Source organism: Haemaphysalis longicornis, unplaced genomic scaffold, assembly GCF_048455015.1.
Source record: "Haemaphysalis longicornis isolate Haplotype H1 unplaced genomic scaffold, Haemaphysalis longicornis Haplotype H1 scaffold_7, whole genome shotgun sequence".
NCBI lineage: Eukaryota > Metazoa > Arthropoda > Arachnida > Ixodida > Ixodidae > Haemaphysalis > Haemaphysalis longicornis.
The window spans coordinates 18,451,723-18,457,722 of record NW_027526422.1 but is presented as its reverse complement, the minus strand read 5'-3'; positions in this window follow the sequence as shown (position 1 = coordinate 18,457,722).

Sequence of the window (6,000 nt, the reverse complement as noted above, 5' to 3'; positions counted from 1 at the left end):
GTGTGGAACACAAAGAGTGTAGAAGCGCCCACGCGCAGTGTGGCCTTATTGGGGAAAAATGTGGATGCACTCACCACTATGAAACTGTCCCAGACGTACGAGCCGAGCCCGTGCAGCAAGTTTCCAATCACGCGCACGAAGATGATGTCGAAGGCGATTCTCATTCCACGGACTCTTTCCTGCAGCGGACGACGTCGGTTCGATATAATCGTGGTGCCGAACTTCAGAAGGAAGGCGTTGGTAAATTTTTATAGTGCTTAATATTCATTATTTTGTAAAGAAAAACAAATAAGAACCAAAGCACTTCAGGATACGTCTGCACGAATTTGGAAAAATCCCATAGAACACCAAATCGTTTCAAGACCCCCCTTTCTGTGCATACCGATTTGTTTTATATTCCTGACAATAAACACAGCGGAAGCGAGCCCGCAAGACAAACGTAAAGACCTACGGGCTCACGGTTCACTTAGCGACCGCCGCATGAGGCGATGCTCGTCATGGGACTATTGCACCCCTGCGACCAGATTTACACGATTGTTCACTCGTCCCTCACCCGCCGTGGTGGCTGTGCGGCGTTGTGCGTTCGTTTGAGACAACTTCTTTTCATTAGCCGGCATTTTTCTCGGCTACACGTATTGCATATCAATAACCTTGGGAGAGCCGGTACTGGAAGACAGCGCCGTTCCTTAGTGCGCTCTTAACGCATCCACAGTGCGCCGTCATCGTCCAGTTGGGGCCAATCAAACCATTGTCGTTAACGACGGACCATTGCTCTCCAGGTGAATACGAATTAGGAGACTTCCCAAAGCCGGTAGAGAAGCAGACGTACCGCCGTCAGCGTTCGAGACAATAGAGAGTTTTAGTATAGCGTTTTAGCTGTGGGTGGCGTAAACGTTTGCGGGCCGCAATCGCAAACGGATAGCGCCTCGTTACGCGACGGTTAGCGTGTCCGCTAACGCCATGGGCGCGCTAAAGTGGTGCTTTCCGCTATACTAAAACTTTCTCATAGAGGCACGCGGTCGTGTTGGGACGGCGTACGAGTACTGAAGCTCCCCTTGCAATCGGCGCTTTAAAGGGAAACGCTTTATATTTTCGTTCTACATAAATGATGACGGTTGTCCCGTCACGACCACGTTCAAGCCAGTGCCATTCATCGGGTGGACCACGAAACAACCCGAACGCGTTTTGCCTGTCTCAAAATCGGTTCTACGGTATCTCACTACGGCGGACAGCCCAATTCAAATTGTGACCGATTCATACTTAGGCAATACGGAACATTATTGATGGCCGAATCCGCAAGCGGCTCAAAATACTGGAGCCGAAAACAGCCAGCTGCCCCAATCGCATCATCTGGACTTCAGGGCACGAATATTTGGAAGGAACCGAGGGAGCGGGACAGAGCTGCGCGAGAACTTAAAACTCCCACCTCCCCTCGCGCGGGAACCCCTGTGTAGATGCGACGCATAGGGGGCCCACGTTGCAGCGTTGGACAGCGGAGGAACGGCGCTGGAACGATGGAGCGGAGCGGCGAAGGGACCGCGTTTTATAGCGCGCATAACGTTGAGGGGACTGCGTAAGCCGGTCCCAGTCGATGACGACGTTGGCGTACTTGTAAAGCGGCGTGGATTCTAGGTGTTTGAGCCAAGCGTGGATGTTGCTTCGCCGGAGAGCGGCACACCGGTTATATGCTCAGCGCGCCCGAAGGAGAGGAAACCGTGGAAGAGAGAGTACTGCACATGCGCCGGCCCCAGCGCGTCTGCCGCGGCCATGACGCAACACAATCCAAAACAATCCACTTTAATCCAATCCAATCCAAATACAATCCAAGCCAAGCCAAGCCAAGCCAATCGAATCGAATCGAATCCAATCCAATGCCCCTCGCGAGAGAGTGTTCGCTATCGGAGAGGAGAGGGGGTGAGCGGCGGAGAGTGCAGCAGGCGCGGCGAGGAGAATGGGGGAGGGGCGGACAACGCCGACAACGACGACGACGCCGGAGGGACAAGGCGAGTGAATCAGATGCTCTGCATCTAAAAACCGCCCAGCACACAGACTCAACTCCTCCCAACCCCGGCCCTCCTACAACTTCGGCGGAATGCTCATGATCCAAACCGAAGCTGAAGCCTCTCTCCGCAACCCATGCCTGACAATAGTCTGACGGCCACAGAAGGCCAGGTACTTCGACAGATAGTACAAACCGACACTTTCGCTAGCAAAACAATTAAGGCTGGCCCGGATGTTTCCACAAAAATACAAGAAATGCAATAAGTGCGTAAAACCAGCGAACTCGTTCCTGCGGCTGCCCCATAATACGTCCCTTAGTACCCAAGACCGCAAACACTCTCGATCTATGGGAGGCAGCTCTGCAGCTCCGACCCTGGGATTTCGGAGCGACTTGGTTCTTCGAGCCTGGAGAGGAGCCGAAGAGACCGAGGCCCTGGACGGATGGACGCCTCCACCCGTAGCCAAATCTCTCTCTCTCTCTCTCTCTCTCTCTCTCTCTCTCTCTCTCTCTCTCTCTCTCTCTCTCTCTCTCTCTCTCTCTCTCTCTCTCTCTCTCTCTCTCTCTCTCTCTCTCTCTCTCTCTCTCTCTCTCTCTCTCTCCTCATCCACCCGTCCGTCGGTCCATCCATCCATCCATCCATCCATCCATCCATCCATCCATCCATCCATCCATCCATCCATCCGTCCGTCCATCCGTCCATCCATCCGTCCGTCCATCCTATTAAGTCGCAGCAGAGTCCTTCAATGCTGAAGGGCTCTGGTCGCAGCAAGGGAAGGGCAAAGTCGTTTCGTATCACCTGCAAGCTGCCGATAACAACATTTTGTATGGTCAGCCTTGCACTCGGCTCGCACTACCAGCAGCGGCATAGCATTGCTGCATTGTTGAGCATTCCTTTCCCATGTTGCGACTACAAAGGTAGCGTTGATAGCGTTTTGATTGGTCTGGAGGAAAAAGCTCATGAGAGGGTACGAAGATACGTGAAAGAAAAAGGCCTGAATGAAATTGACTCCGCAAAGTAAACAGCAGATGTCAAACAGTTTCGTCGTGAACCGGTAACTGATATTTATTTTTCGGTTCAGCCCGGGGTGGGTTCAGCGCGCTCAAAAAATAACGGTTCGGGTTCGGGTTCAGTTCCGGCAAACATACCGGTTCGGTCTCAGTTCCAGTTCGAAACCCTGGATTTTTTGTGTCCTTGCTTTTTTTTTTAAACTTTTTCCTATACTTTATGTTATTCCGTCTACTTTTTATTTTGCGGGGGAAGGGGGAGGGGACAACCTCCCCCCCCCCCAAAAAAAAAAAGAAATGAAATGCTGAATACGACACTGATACAGTTAATACGCGCAAATTCCTTGTGGTGGTGTGACGAGAACCATAGCGGTCGAACGTTTAGCTGCAACGCGGTAGCTGAAGGAGGAACAGTGTGCCACTCAATACAAGCTCAAAATTTCACGCCTAGGGGATCACGTTATGCGGCAGCAGAATGACCTTGCTGATCTCTACTTAGTACTCTACCAACTACTTTTTCTCTACGATATTCATCGGAGCGGCATTCTCTTCTACCAAACTACGCTCGCTCTTTCCTATCTCCTAGATTGCTCCAAGCGTTTTATTGAAACCGAAATGCATATTTACAGCTTAAAAGCCCAAGGGTGCAAATTCCAGTTTAAACTTATCTATGCCATAAAACAAATAAAAAAGAGAAACTCGGGGAAGTACCGTGTAGGCTGCAGCGACCCAGAAGCCTATCACAATGAAGGTCAGGCCCCGAAGAGCCGCGTAGGTTCCGCCCATGATCCAGACGTAGGGACGGCCTGCACGGTCACGTTATCAACTTCAATAAAGCTTTGTGTTGGGCTAGTTGGTCGCACGACACACGAAACGGAAGATGCGCTTCTAGCAACTGTGAAAAGTTTAATAAACAAGAGGACATATAAATACCCCTGCCACCTCGAATCACTTCCCAGTGCACGTGTGAGTGATATCCCTTCATACAACAGTTTTTCAGATACTGAGTCTCTATTTCCAGGAACGAGGCTGGCGGAGCACTGACGCACTCACCTTCGAGGCCAGAAACCATATGAAAAGCTTTGCAGATTTCCCCTATAACTCTGTCCCGTGATTAAAAGAGCACCTTCGTGTTTGGGAAATCTGGAGTGCATTTGCACTTGGCGCAGTGCTGTGCCAGATTGCCAGAAATAGCCGTCTGCTGACACAGCGCACGGTGCTCCTTCAGCCTTTCATTCAGACATCGTCCTAATTGCCCTATGTATGCCTTTTTGCAAGTAAGCGGGACTTTGTATACAATGCCAACAGAGCAATTCACAAACTTGCGCATGTGCGCAACACCACAACCAATATCTCTACTAGTGCCCTTTTTCTTGGTCTCCAGTGCTTTATCTACCAGATTGCACATGCTTCCAAGCTTATCTGGCGCAGAACAAACTACCTGTTCCTCATGTATGTCCCCTATATTTTTCAACCGATGGGACGAACCATGAATATACGGTACGTCTATGTGGTTTTTCAAATGTCGATTCTTTTCTATAAACAACAACGAACACGACCGTTCTTGCAACAGAACCGTTCAAAGATACCGGATAGCAACCTTTCCTGAGCCTGGATGTTTGGATATCAAGGCTTTCGCCCATGGCATGATAACCCAATTTTTTTTATCGCTTGCTTTAGACAAGCTCTGGCTATGCCCCGCTTTACTAATTTACTACGCGCAGAATCAAAAGGAAGCAGCTGTTTTTCTCCCCTGGTATGGTAACACCAGCAATTGTGCCCCTCTTCGAACTTAAGCCTTTAGTCTAAGTATTGATGACAGTTAAGTGGGCTCTTTAAATCACGGGACAGAGTTACAAGGAAAATCTGCGAAGCATTTTCTATGGTTTCTGGCCTCGGAGGTGAGTGCGCCAGTGCTCCGTCAGTCTCGTTGCTGGAAAGAGAGACTCAGTATCTGAAAAACTGTTGTATGAAGGGATATCACTCGCACGTTCACTGGGAAGTGATAAGAGGTGGCAGGAGTATTTATATGTCGTCTTGTTCATTAAACTTTTCACGGTTGCTGTAGCGCATCTTCCGTTTCGTGTGTCCTTTTTTCCTTTTGTGGAGTGGTCGTCGTGTTAAGTTCAACGCTATTTGTTCCATTATGTCATGTTATTAATTCCACACAATATGCGATGAAACAGGCTGCCACTATAAACGTCACCCCGCCTGTATCGCTTCCTGTACGTCGTTATACGGCTCTTATTCATGTTCATACTTCACTGACGACTGTCGCTCGTGGAGAAGCCAACGCTAGGAATTATATAAGAATGTCTGTCATAACCGCTATAGCCACCATGGCTTCTCCCGGTTCCTTTCGGTTTTTGCTTTTTTAGTCCCCATCGCTTCCACAGTGCGAGTATAGCGTACCGCATGGTTCTCAGCTCCCCGGCCGCTCCCCGCTTCATACGTATAAATGTTACTCTTTTTTTTTACTGCATATATACATTATTACGCGGAAGTTTTTCGCAACACGTTCCATCACGAGATAGCTTCGCGTTCAACCACCGTCGTCATCTTCCCGTAGGGGAACCCTGAGTACCACACCCCCACTGCGCATGCCTGGCCAGGCACCGCTGACGATGATTGTGGCAGGATGCCCCTAGGGATTGGCCAACCAAAGAATCCATCACGAGATAGCTTCGCGTTCAACCACCGTCGTCATCTTCCCGAAGGGGAACCCTGAGTAGTATGCGAGGCATTCCTCCTCTCCTATCCGACACTCCTCTCCTCTCCGAAGCTCCTCTCCTCTCCAGGATTGCGCATTGAATGGCAACACCTGCGGCTCCGCGCGCGATAATGCGAAGCAGCTTAGGGTTAGAGATGCGACGGTAGCCGCTGCATATTCCGCTGGAGGTGCCACTGTAGCTCCGCGGTATAAATGACGCGCGCGCGCGCTCCGCTCCCCTCATTCTCCTCCCGCAACACCGTGATCGAACTGAAAACTAATG